Raw genomic sequence first — 13,286 nt, 5'->3', positions numbered from 1 at the left:
ACAGCGCTCTCCTTAGTTGATCTCCGGAGTTTGCAACTAGACTACGTTAAAATGTACTGAGATTAGACAGCAGTGCTGTTTAACATACAAACTAGCTGCTCTAAGCTTGTCTCCACACAATGGCGTTGTTTTACCACACTAAGTTACAGGTTTCAGTTAGAAGGGTAGTTTTATCGTTAAAATTTACTATGTGTTTACATCTGCACAGAGCACTGCTTACTTCTTAATGTAAAGACACCAAAAAGATCATTTTTTGAGAGTATAATGCCACAATAAAAAAACATAAACTAACTCGACAAGGTAGTTTCAAGTATTATGGACCTTTAAAATTATTTAATAGCAAAATTAACAAATAAAACAAAACATAAAGCAGTAGCATTCTAAAGGAGTTAACTGAAGTGTAAAACAATAAAATAAATCTCTAATCTGCCAAGGATGGAGCAGGATTAATTCAAGACTCCCTCGAAGTGAGGTGAGGGCACCAAACATATGGGAACTCTTGGAAAATGAGCAGGGGACAATTTGTAGTAAGGAATTTTTACTCGAGCAATAGTGGTTTGCTGGGTGGGTACTTGGTATTATGGATATATGGGAAATAACGAGTGGGAAAAGTACTTAAATAGCTTAAACAAGAGACAACGACAATGAAAGAGTGGAGGAAGGGAACTTTGGAAGTCAGATTACCATAAGGGACTGAAGCAAGACACGGCGGCCTTTTAAATCCACAAAAAGAAAAGGATGTGAGGGTTAGAGGAACATTCAAACTGCAGGCTTTCAAGGGAGGAATCCAATCCACTAAAGCCAATACAGCTCTAGTCCTATGGTTAGAATTTCAGAAACTTTAAGTTAATGTCTTAGGGCTGGGTCAGACAAAAAGAGCAGGGGAAAAAACAATACCAAAATAAACAGAAATGCTTTGGAATGCAACTTTAAGTAGGCAAATGATAAGCAGAATATAAGACTTTACTAGCAAAACCGGAACATAAACAGCTGTAAAAAAAGTGAAGCACAAATCCTATAGCATAATTCACAATACTGCCAGCAGTGCAATTCCACTATGGACTAATGCACAAGACTATCCTGAAATTTACCTGTAATGCTGTTTATAGACAGATGCTGTAATACATGACTAAATGAGGCTCAAATCTGGCAGTAATTCACAGTTCTGCCACAACTGTGAATGAAGCTACAAAATGAAGGCCCCAGACCAGGTTCAAAATACAACGAGCTTTTACAAGTAATTCTACTTATGAAGACAGAAGTGCACTATAATGTATAAACTATGTTAAAATACTGCAGTAATACACAGTATGCCCACATAGTTCACAGACAATGGAGGTTGGAGGCCAGTCATGACTGAACACACCTTGAATTTCTTAAAACACATATTTAGGCACAGGCTCATTCAGCAAAGGAGAATTGCAAACTTTCTTAAAAACATCCTCCAATGCTGGGATCAACTGAGGGAAGGTTGCCATGTCTGGGGCCTCATCCTCCAAAAGATCATATACCCTGCTGATCTTGGGATGGGTAAAGATTGCTCCTAACCGAATATATCCTTAAATCTAGCTAGCATTTGGGAAAGTGTAACCATCTGTTTAGGTTTCTAAACCTATTTGTCCAAAGAGAAAGCTGACTGGTCAGACTCTGACCCTTCTGAAACTTCAGATTCTGGATCCCCCTCAAAATCATGACCCTTGGATGCTTGAACAGAGTTGGGAGCACCAGTTTTACTCATAACCTAGGTTTGCACCCCATACAGCCAGGATCTCAGCAGAAAACACAGCTAGAGACTGTTGCCCTGTGACATGGTGGGACTTCTCTTTTTAGCATGCACTACAACAGTGGGAGAAACTTTGGGAAGATACGTATCAAACCACAAACTGCAAAGAGCAACAAGGAGAAACGACAAGCCACAGAATACACCTCAAATAAGAAAATGTATTTTACTCTAGCACCTCGGCTACAAGCCTTCAAGGAGTGAATTAAAGCACAACAATACAGCCTTTAAATACATAAAACAATAAACCAATTCATCATAACCCTAACAACAATCAATTAATAAGATGCTTCCAATTGAAATCCATAAAGGCATCTAGTAATGATTTATACACAGGGAATAGGTCAAAACTTCCATATCTATGTCAGGTCAACAGCAGACGTGAGACAAGTGACATTAGGAAGAAAATGTATTTTGTTTCTGAATATAATATTATGAGTGATGAAATTGTGAAATTGATATTTTATTACTGGCCTATGCTGTTTAAGGATAATTTTTAGTGAAGACTTTACAGAAAAGGCCACTAATTTCTTTTAAAAGGGGTCAGAGTATTTCTGACTTATTAGTATGTAGTAAATTTCTAATCCCGGATGTAAGATGTACTGAAGGGGTGATAACTATGAAAGGTACTTTTGCGTGTGACAAATGTTCAATTTGTCCATATATAATTAATTGTTTTTCTTATATTAATGGGGTTCCATTCTGCCTTAATTTTGTTTTCTCTTGTTGTAGTGTTGGGGTCATATATATTTTGAAGTGCTCCTGTGACCAATATTATATTGGACAGACTCAAAGGATGTTTAAATCCAGGTTCCAAGAACATATAAGGGACATCAAGAATGATAACGTGTGACAACCCCTTAGCTGTACACTTTAGAAAATAGCACTCTGGGAATTATTTATTATAGAAAGGATGTAATTTAGAACAAATGAATATAGGTTTTGGTGGGGTATTATGTATTAAAGGGAAGCTGCTGCATAAGGAAGCTGTTTTTATGCTTAAATATAACACTTTATCCCACAGGGACTCAATACGGACTTTAATTGGAAATATCTTATTAATTGATTGTTGCTAGGGTTAATGTTAATTGTTTAATTGGTTTATTGTTTTGTGTATTTAAAGGATGTATTATTGTGCTTTAATTTAAAGCTGTGCTTTAATTCACTCCTTGAAGGCTTGTAGCCGGGGTGCTAGAGTGAAATAAATTTTCTTATTTGAGGTGTATACTGTGGCTTGTCATTTCTCCTTGGAGATACGTTATCAACACTGGTAGCAGATTCTGTACCCCTGACCTATCCTACACCTAAAGAGTTTGGTTCTCCTGTATTTGAACCAGATAATGTTACAGACCTGGAGAATATGTCTGGCCCCTCATGTCATGCACAGTTGTGGTACTTCCACCACACAAGGGGACTTGGGGAACAGAAGGTGACTGGTCCAATAGCCTGTTCAAGTTTACTGCAGAGTCACAAGCCATAAGCTGAGACATATTTCTTGATTTACTTTTATGACTTTTAGGTTCACAAGGAGTAAATGGGGAGAGTGTATATCAGTCCATTAAGTCAGGTGACAAAAAATCTAGCCACAACACCACCTAATAAACAAATTCCATTACTCTCCCTCTAAATAGCAACCTGAAGTCTATTTCTGCAGAGGTGTTACTCTGAACACTGTACTGAATAAAATTACAGCAGTTTCAGCAACACAGTTCAAAGCACAAAATATATGCATAAAACTGCTTCAATTTTGTAAAAAAAAAAAAAAAAAAAAATGATAGTTTCAACTCCAAATGAACAGAAACATCATAAAGCAGTATTAGAGAAGAAATACAATGTAAACATATGAAAAAATCTTGTCAGACATGTTTTTACATACAAAAAGCTGCCAAAATCATGACTTAAATGAAAAAATATATTTAACATGCTGCAGTCCTGCTCAGTCACCTAAAATAATCATACCCCCCGCCCAAAAATGTAATATCAATAGCAGTCCTGGAAGCACGAGGTAATGATAAGAACTAAACAGATTTGCTGGGTAATAGATCCCAAGAAACTAACAATCAAGTTATAATCAACAGTATAAACCTTACTGTGCAGTGAAAATAAAAAGCAAATCAGAGGAAGGAAAAAAATCTAAAAAAGAGTCCTTTACACAGCTCAAACAGATCCTTCTCTTACTATGGCAATAGAAAAGTACAATGTTAGTCATTACACTTGGGTTATCCTGTCCGCCGGCTGTCCTGCTCGGCGGCATCTATTCCAAAGTCCCTGACGCCAGAGCCAGGGTATATCAGATTTTCTTGCCCCAGATGTCAGGTGCTCCTAATAGGTAGGCAACAGATATATATATATATATATATATATATATATATATATATACATATACATATAGTTATATGGATGGAGGGAGGTAACCTGGACTGCAGCAGGGTATACACTCGAACATCAAACTGTACTATGTTTATCGTGTTACCCTGCTGCAGGGTAAGTGGTAATGTTTGGTGAGGGTGTGTATTGAACCCAAGTTGCCAGCTCCCAGAATACCCTGGGTTGGCCCCCCCCTGAGGGAAGCTGCTAGATGCTGCTGCTGGTAGAGTGGGGCCTTATGGTAGCAGGAACTGGTTTTCCATGTGGGTGTAGCAAAAACGTATGCAATGTCTATCCATTTGGAAATGGTTTGTTTTGAGATAACCTTTCCTTGTGATGCTGTAGCATAGGATAAAAAGCTGGAATGGATGGTTTGATTTAGAGCCACACTGAATACCACTTTAGGCATAAAGGAGGGGTTGTTTTGTAGAGACTGCCTTGATGGGCAGTCTTCCATGATATAAACTTTAAGTCAGCTGAGAAAGCTGGCTCAAAAGGAGGTAGCGTGAGTTTTTCCATATTCCTTAATAGTGGGTACCAGTGCTGGGCGGCCAGTTTCCAACTGAATGAGAGTGCACCACTTTCCAAACTTGATGATGCACTGTGGGGATCCATGATGTTTCTGCTTAGGTCGTCTGCCAATGTGTTCTTTTTCCTTTGCCTGCATAGAGGTAGGGTGTGTGCCCCCCCTTGTTTATTTATGTACCACATTTGTTGTCTGTCCTTAGATTTCTTTGATCTGCTGTCCATAAGCCTTGAAACACCGTCCTGCCATGTGTGCCCCCCCCATAGTCGATGATCATGTGTTGTGTTGTTTTGCTGGCTGGGGGTAAGTGAAAAGCTGACCCCCTTGTTTAGGTGACTGGCGTCAGATAAGCCATCTGGGCCATTATATTCAAGCTGGTTATTTTCGCTTACTGTGTACCCTAGGCAACGATGTCTTACAAAAGCCAGGTGTTGTAAGAGAAGAATGTTTTGCTTTCTGCTTGGATGAGACAATCCAGGTATGGGTTGCAGTATGCAATTACTGGTGCCAGGCATTTTGTGAAGACCCTGGGCGCGTAGATGATAAAGGGGGGCAGTGCAGAGAATTGGTAATGGGTTGAACAAACTGCAAAGAGTCCAAAGTTACTAGCCAAGCTTTTGCCCAAACATGAAGAAGCTGCTCAGAATGGGTCTCAAGCATTTGTCCTTCTGGAGACTAGAAAGAGCCTTGAATAAATTCCTTGGCCTTGCTCCTGTGTAGGTACCAGTTGAATGGCTCTCATGTCCATGAGAGCTGTAATTTGTTTTTGTGCCTCTGCCCATTGATTTTGTGGCAGGTTTGGCATTCCTTTTATCCTTGGCAAGGTGTGGAAATGGAATCTGTATCCATGTGAGATAATGTCTAGGACCCATTTGTCCTTTGTGATGATGCACCAGTTGTCGGCAAAAAATGCTAATTTTCCTCCCAAGGGAGCTGACAAGAGGGTTTTGCTTGGCAGTTTGAGGTTTGAGTCATTGTGTTTGCCTTCTAGTGGTGTGGGACCTGTCTTCTCCTCCCTTCTGTGTTGTAGTGCCCCATTGGCGAGGTTTGTAAGGGATTTGTGCTTGTCCTCTGCCTCTTGGGCGCCTATATTTACCCCTCTGTGGTCTGTCAGAAGCTGGAAAAGACCAATTCTTTGTTGGCCAATTTCTGCTGAAGCGTGGGGGCTGTACCTGTAAGAAATCTTTGACCGTTTGCATAGATTTTGCCTTATCCTCCATTTTCTTTAAAACCTCCTCTGCTTTAACCCCAAATAAAACATCCTGCTGTAAGGGTGCATCCGGTAACTTTGCTTTAACATGATCAGGCAGAGATTGTTCCTTTAACCAAGCATGCCTACGTATAACAGACCCAGTAACAGCTGCTCTAGAGGAAGCTTCCAAGGCATCAAAACCACATTGTAAATTATGTTTGCCCACCTGTTCAGCTGCATGCAGCAGATCTTGCATTTCCTTGAATTCAGACTGTTGAGGGTGCATGCCCATCTTTTGTTTTATTTGAGACATTAGGAATTGCTGGTATTTAAGCATGTGAAATTGACAATTTAGTGCTCTCATAGCTAGAGTAGTTGAGGTGTATACCTTCTTCCCCCCCCTATCTAGTGCTCTGGAGTCCCTTTCTGAGGGTACAGGATTTTTAGCCATAGAAGCCTTAGCCCCTTTGGGACCCTGGGAGATTGTCTCTGGATAAGTAGCAGGGCTTTTTTTAAAGGAATTTGTGAGAGTCAGGCACTCTATAGTATCTATCTGGCTTGGCTGGAGCAGGAGGCAGGGAAGCTGGATTTAGACTAGATTCTAAGAAGACATCATCAACTATGTCCAAAACTGGGGGGATAGCAAGTGGTCTGTGCTGGGGGAGTAAAAGAAACTCTCGGAGCCTTTTCTTTGAGTCAGAGTAGTCCTGACCTTCCCAGTGGAAATGTTCCCTTATGGTGTGTAAGGTTTCCCCAAAGGAGTAGTCTTCAGGGGGAGAAGCTGAGGGAATGGAGTCTTCAGCATCAGAATCTTCATAAGGGGGAAAGGAGTAATCCTGTTCCTCAGAGGAGCCTGAGGAAACAGACACCTGATCAGAGGAGGCATAATCCTCCTCTTGTCTAGGCCTTTTGTCGGGGGGAGGTTGGGAACCCCTGATCAAGGAAATCAAATCTTCAGCCATTTTAAGCATCTGTTTCTTAGGCATAGGGCCTTGACCTGGAGATTGAAGTGTAGGTTTTTTTGGTTTTAGAGGAGCCTTAAGCTTAGCATAAGATTTTATGGTGAGGGTAGTCGGTCTGAAGACACCTTCAGAAACCGAAGGTGTTTCTGCAGCACTGGCTTCCCCTACTGCAAAGTCATCGGTAGGGCCTAAGGAAAATGGCTGCGTCGGCCTAGAAATCTCTGCTGGGGGATCTGATGCGGCCTGGGGATCCAATTCAGCGGTAGCTAGGGGCTGCGAAGGCGCCTCACTGAAAACCGGAGAACCGGCGACTGGGCCAGCTGAGGCCTCGGAGTCTGGCTTGGATCTAGGCTGCTGGTCCTTATCCTTGCGGTTTTTTATGCACGCCGGTAGTCTGTTGCTCCGACGGCATAGTGTAATTAATTTTCTACCGAAGTAGTGTCGTGCGAAATCAAAGCACCGCTTTATAGTTCACTTATTGAACCTAGCACAAAACCGACAACCAGTGACGTCGTGGTCTGGGCCTAGGCAAGGTATACAAAAAGAATGAAAGTCCTTATGAGGTATTTGCTTCCCACAAGAAATGCAATTGTTAACTTTTTCTGACATCGGACTGAGGCAAGAAAAGGTTCCCCAACGGAGTACTTAGCTTTGAAGACTTCGGACTGAAACTCGATTCGAAAATCTCAGGTGGCGGCCGACCGGCACTTGTGAACTGCTTCTGCTTCGGGCACTGCACGGCAAGAAAGACTGAAGAAAATGGCGTTGGATGACTCTGATATACCCCTGACGCTCTGACGTCAGGGAAGAAGCGACAGGAACCGACGCCGGACCAAGACTTTGGAATTCGTGCCGACTGCGGGACCGCCTGATGGCAGGATAACCCAAGTGTAATGACTGCAGCAGGGTAACACGATGAACATCTGAAATGGTGCTGTCTGTGGGCTGTAAGGCAGCCCCTGTACTTTCAGGTGACTGGTCGATCATACCCACAGACAGGCAGTGGGAGGGACTCTGCGTTTTATCAGACTGCCAGAGAAGGGTAGCAGGGCACTACTTCCTGAATGCCAGTAAGTCGATGTTAGCTGAACATCTGAGATGTGTTATAAGGCTGTTGAAATGGCCTTCTACACTGGTTACAAATGAACTACAAAAAAAGTAGTTAATTTCCCGGCATTCTGTTGGGACACACAGGTATTGAAATGCTTCTTAGGACAACAGCATGGCTGCCCTGGCCAGTTAAATGCATATTTCATTATCATGAGGTCCTCTCAAAAGAAAACAATACTGCAGGCTGGGATGAAGGAAGTGTCAGTGGAAAGATCTTGCATATTTTTCAATTTCTGATGGAACAATTTTCCAGTATTGTATCATTAGCAAATGAAGATTCAGGAAAGGCGGGGAAAAATTTATTTTAATGTAACATTAGATCTAATGCCAGCAGCTCTCTATCACACAGCCTACTGGAGAGTGAAGAGCAAAGAACTAAGGACCAAGTTTCTGGTCTCATGTGAGGATGGTCATCAGGAAACCTCCTTGAGGGGAATGAATGTGCACCTATGAGACAAAGAATGACACAAGATTTTGCACTGGTACACTGTTTAAGGTCATCTCTTACTATGTGCTACAGATGCTTTCAGGAAACCTCCTTGATGGGAAAGAATGTGCACGTATGAGACAATGACTGACATGAGACTTTGCACCGGTACACTGCATTTAAGGCCATCACTTATTAGGTGTTACAGGTGCTCTCATACTCAAAATGGTCATTTTCCACTACAGAGAAAAATAATTTTCAAAGATGATCTCAAACAAAAGCATGAAGGTGAACCACAAGACATTCTCATAGGTTCCAAGTCACATGCAACCTCAGATGGGGGGCAGTCCTAAGACCCTGACAGGCATAAGCAAGTCCCCTTACTTGAAGCATGTGCTGTAGTACTGTCTTTATGTTGTACGCAGGATTCACTCCCAATGATAGGAGGCCGGAATTAGCCTTCTGCTACAAATTTTGTGAAACAAACAAGGAAGAAGCAGATTCAAACTGTCCTCTTGTATGGACAGGATGTAACCAACAAACCAATTAATGTTACTCTGCCACTTGATGCCTTTCAGTAATGAAATAGGCCTATATTCCTTATCTCTTACCCTGTGTCACTCTGCCTTTTGCCAAATGAATACTGACTGTTTATATGTTCATTACAGCCATTGTATCTAGAGGTGTGATCAAGTACACATTCATTACAAATACACTCCTTTCTGAATCCATTACCAAATTCTATTTGAAATCAAATGCAATGAAGCTGACATGGGCTCAAGCTTTGAGCAGGTACACTAACAGGTACCATTTTTGCTACAGTTTTTTTTTCCTGGGTTCATCAACCAGGAAAAAAAATCACAGGAATTTTTCTTAAACCCTACTCCACCAACAACTAGCATTTTTCCTAATATTATTATTTCTCCTTTCTTCATCAAATATGAAGAAATCATAGTGTGTTTCTTAAGCCCTACTCTTTCCCAATGAGAGTCCAAAATTGTCCACAATGTAGGCAATGATGGGGCTGCCTGAGGGTTATGTCTACTGCTTTCATGAATGACACTGTCCTCCAACAGCTCTTCCCTATATTGAAACCTCTATCTCATCTCTGGTATCCACTGGGTCAGAACAGCAAGACTCATACCTCCAATTCTATCCTTCAAGACAAGAAAGCAACTTGTGCTGGCATGTAAGAACCCTTCTGCAAATAGTAAACAAAGAAAAAGATGAAACAGTGATGGTTCCATTTTGGTATTTATCAACCAATCTGTGGTGACTGGACCTCTCACTAGGATTGTTAGTAAACTTATACTCTTTTTTAGTCTTGAGACTCAATACATGAAACTCATCAACAGCTACAATTTGGTAATATAAATGCTTTTCTTTGTAGCTAAAGAGCATTAGGTTGTTTTATACTTAGGCTTTACTTGTCACTTAGTTTAACCTCAGAAACAAATTACTTTGTCTCTTTGCTTCCTTCAGGTTACCTGTAATTAGTCAATGTTTAATCAGTGTTCTACCCTGGTAAACAAATTTAAATTAATACAGACCTCCCGGATATTCATTGTCCTTGTACTACAGTCAGTTCTTACAGCTCAAGTCATGGCTGAAAAGGGTGCTCAGACAAGTTCACTTACCTGGTTGACATATGTTACACAACTAAAACCTCTACAGCATCCAGTAAGCTTAATCTTTTTCTTTCACAATTGGATGTGGGCACCTTGCTGAGTGTAACAATGTGATCTAGGTACTACAAACTGCCACATGAACTGAGGACTCTGGCAATCAGCATTCACCTTATCCTAAATGCAGGGAATGCCAGCACAGGCCAAAGGTGGGTAATATGGCTACTGAGATCTGTTAACTGGATGCATGGCGCTGAACAGGATAAGTCTGTTGGTTTTTTGATCATTTCAGGAATCCTTTTAAAGTTGTATCTTTCGGCTTTTCCCGGTTAGGGGTCGCCACAGCGGAACTCCAGTCCACTAATGATTGGCAGTAGATTTTTACGTACCGAGTTGCCAGCCCTGATGCACAACCTTCAACAAAGGTACGCCCATTCACACGTCTCCACACAGAAGACGCTTTAGCTGAGAATCGAACAAGACAACGTCTTACTGTGAGGCGACAACGCTACCGCAGCACCACCACCGCAGTTCAGGAATCCTTTTAAAGTAAGATCTTAAATTACGATATGTCTTTGTAATTCGCTAACACTGCAGTTTCATGACTTTTAGCATGCAATAACCACACAAATGCTCATGCTTTCTTAGTTCACATGAACAATATTTTATTTTCTAAATACAAAATTTACTTGTTAAAAGAAAACAACCATCGTAGATAACTTAAATGCCTGTTGTCATGAAAGCTTTGAAAGGTTTTGCAGAGTTACAACAAGGTATTCCAGTGCAATAAAGATCCCATGGTAGCATAAAGTGCTTGGAATGAAGGACCATCAATAACAATAAAAAAGAACAGCACACACAATATAATTACTAATAAAAGTTAATGAATTACAACAAGAAAAAACCTTGGGGGGGCCAACTTTTCCCTTCAGCAAGGAAGTAGTACAATTTTGCACCATATCTGAGATCCATGCAATCAGAGATGCATGCAATCAAATGGCATTCTACATTACATTATTACATCCAGGGGAAACTGTGGGTCATCTTCATGGCAGAATATAACGTATTTGAACTGCATTTTGCCAGAAAGCACCCCACCTACAAAGTACCACTACATGATCCAACCACTATGCAGATATTCAACTACATGTCTGCCACATTCAGAATCGTCAATAAAACTGTGCGTGTGTATGTGTGTGTGTGTGTGTGTGTGTGTGTGTGTGTGTGTGTGTGTGTGTGTGTTACCGCAGCAAGAAAGTTTGTCCCTTTCAGTCACACAGACACACTCTATTAACAATTAACATCTTAGAAGGCATGGCTCTTAAAATGTTACAAATCTAGTACTGTTAAGCTTTCCAGAAGAACAAAATAAAATGTGGCACATTTTGATTCCAAATTAAATCATTAACATCTACTGAAGTAAATATGCATAACCTCCAATATATAAATTCCTTTCAAGGGTATGTTTAGATACAGATAAAGGCCAGGAAACCAAATACATTCATAATACCTGCTTTGTTCTCCTAAATGTTCTACACCAAGTAGGTACCACTATTTGTTGCAGAATAATAAAACAAGCAATAAAGAACAACCAAACAAGCTCCAGAGAGCAAAGCAAATTAAGAGACATAAACGGATAGCTTTCTTTGGCTGTTGAATGTTTTTTTTTCAACTTTTGTATAAAACACTGATCAGTGATAGTCTGCATGTCCAGCTGTGTCATCCAAGAAAGGAAGTCAGACAATGCTGCATCAAGCAAACATAAAAGAAGCAAATGAAATCATCTCTAGAGTAAACAATAGCATATAACGGTTTACCATCTTCACAGGCAAGCAGCTATACAAAACAAAAGGAATTTTAAGGAGATCGCTAGCTTTCCACAAAATCCATCTTGAAAGTAAACTGTTCAAGAATACATATCTGGTATGACTAGCTACCTTACCATCAGATCAAAGCGGCCTTGTTACCTTTATCATCCCAAGAAGTAAACAATACAACATAACAGATAGTTAAAAGGCAGTACTCCTAAAACATGGGCCATAGTGACTGCTAAAGAACTGGTAAAAGTACAGCTGCAAAATAGATCCACAGTTAAACTGCCAGCAAGGAATTAAGACCACTGCAATGCCTTAGACAGGCCTAGAGATGGTGAGTTGTTGTTTGAATCAATGATGAAGGCAGATTAACTTCATGATTTATTTAACTTAATAATAGTCTTAGAAGACAACAATACATTATCTAGAATTTATGAATGTAGGTCCTCTTCCCTAAAAGGGAATATAAGAACAAAATCAGGCATCTGGCCATGAGAACAAGGAGCCCTTGAAAACTGTCTTAAACCAAATGCTATCTGTTTGACCAAAGTGACACTTACCAAGCCGAATGGATTCAATCTGAGAGGGAAGTAAATAGTGTGGGAAGAAATAGCTAGGGAATTGTTATGGCTAGGCTTGTATAGGCCCTAGGGCTGATAGCCTAGTACCAACCTATGAACCTATTATATACCCTGTATGCCATGGTTCACTCATACTATGTATAAAATGAGATGAAATATTGTGATGCACTTTTTTGCCACCATTACTTAAAAACAATAAAAACGTTAACAAATACAGTAAATTACACAAGTTATTATTATACGGATGCACCCTATTAACTTATGTTATACAGAAGTGCTTGCACTCTGCTAGGAAGTTCTAGGCCTTGGCAAAAAGCAGAAAAGATCATTCTGGTGCAAATACTGGAAAAACTGGAAGCAAGACTTTAGATTTGACAGAAACAGTGGATGTGAAGATTAAAAGGCCATGACCACTGCCTGTTCTGCTGCCTCTAAAGGTGGACCACGTATCCTGCAAATGATTAAGTAAACATACACGTGATCCAAGTGTTTCAAGGGTATTGAAAGTACTTACTAAGTTCTGATAGAAAGACAGTAAAACATCAGTAGCTGACACCCGCCATACAGAGTCTTCTGAAGGAAGCAGAACACACTGTACAAAGCTGTCAGGACCTTATAAAAAACAAATGGCTGCAAGACATTCTATTCTGCCACATTATTCTCCATTCCCATTACAGAAACGGCCCCCTCTGCCTACTCTCTACAGTTCTTTGACTTCATATCTGGTAGAGAAGCAGAGATACTAAAAAGAGTGTTTGTGGATTGAGTTTGCTTGGTCTAAGATTCATTATACAGCTAAAAACCTGTATGTCAAGGGTAACTCTTACAGATGGAGCTCATTATGAAAGAGTCTCAAGCAGCACCCAAACAATGGGAACTTTACCTGAACAGTGGCATGACAA

Source organism: Protopterus annectens, chromosome 4.part0 (genome assembly GCF_019279795.1).
Source record: "Protopterus annectens isolate FY-2018-M chromosome 4.part0, PAN1.0, whole genome shotgun sequence".
Taxonomy (NCBI): domain Eukaryota; kingdom Metazoa; phylum Chordata; order Ceratodontiformes; family Protopteridae; genus Protopterus; species Protopterus annectens.
This window is presented reverse-complemented; position numbering follows the sequence as displayed.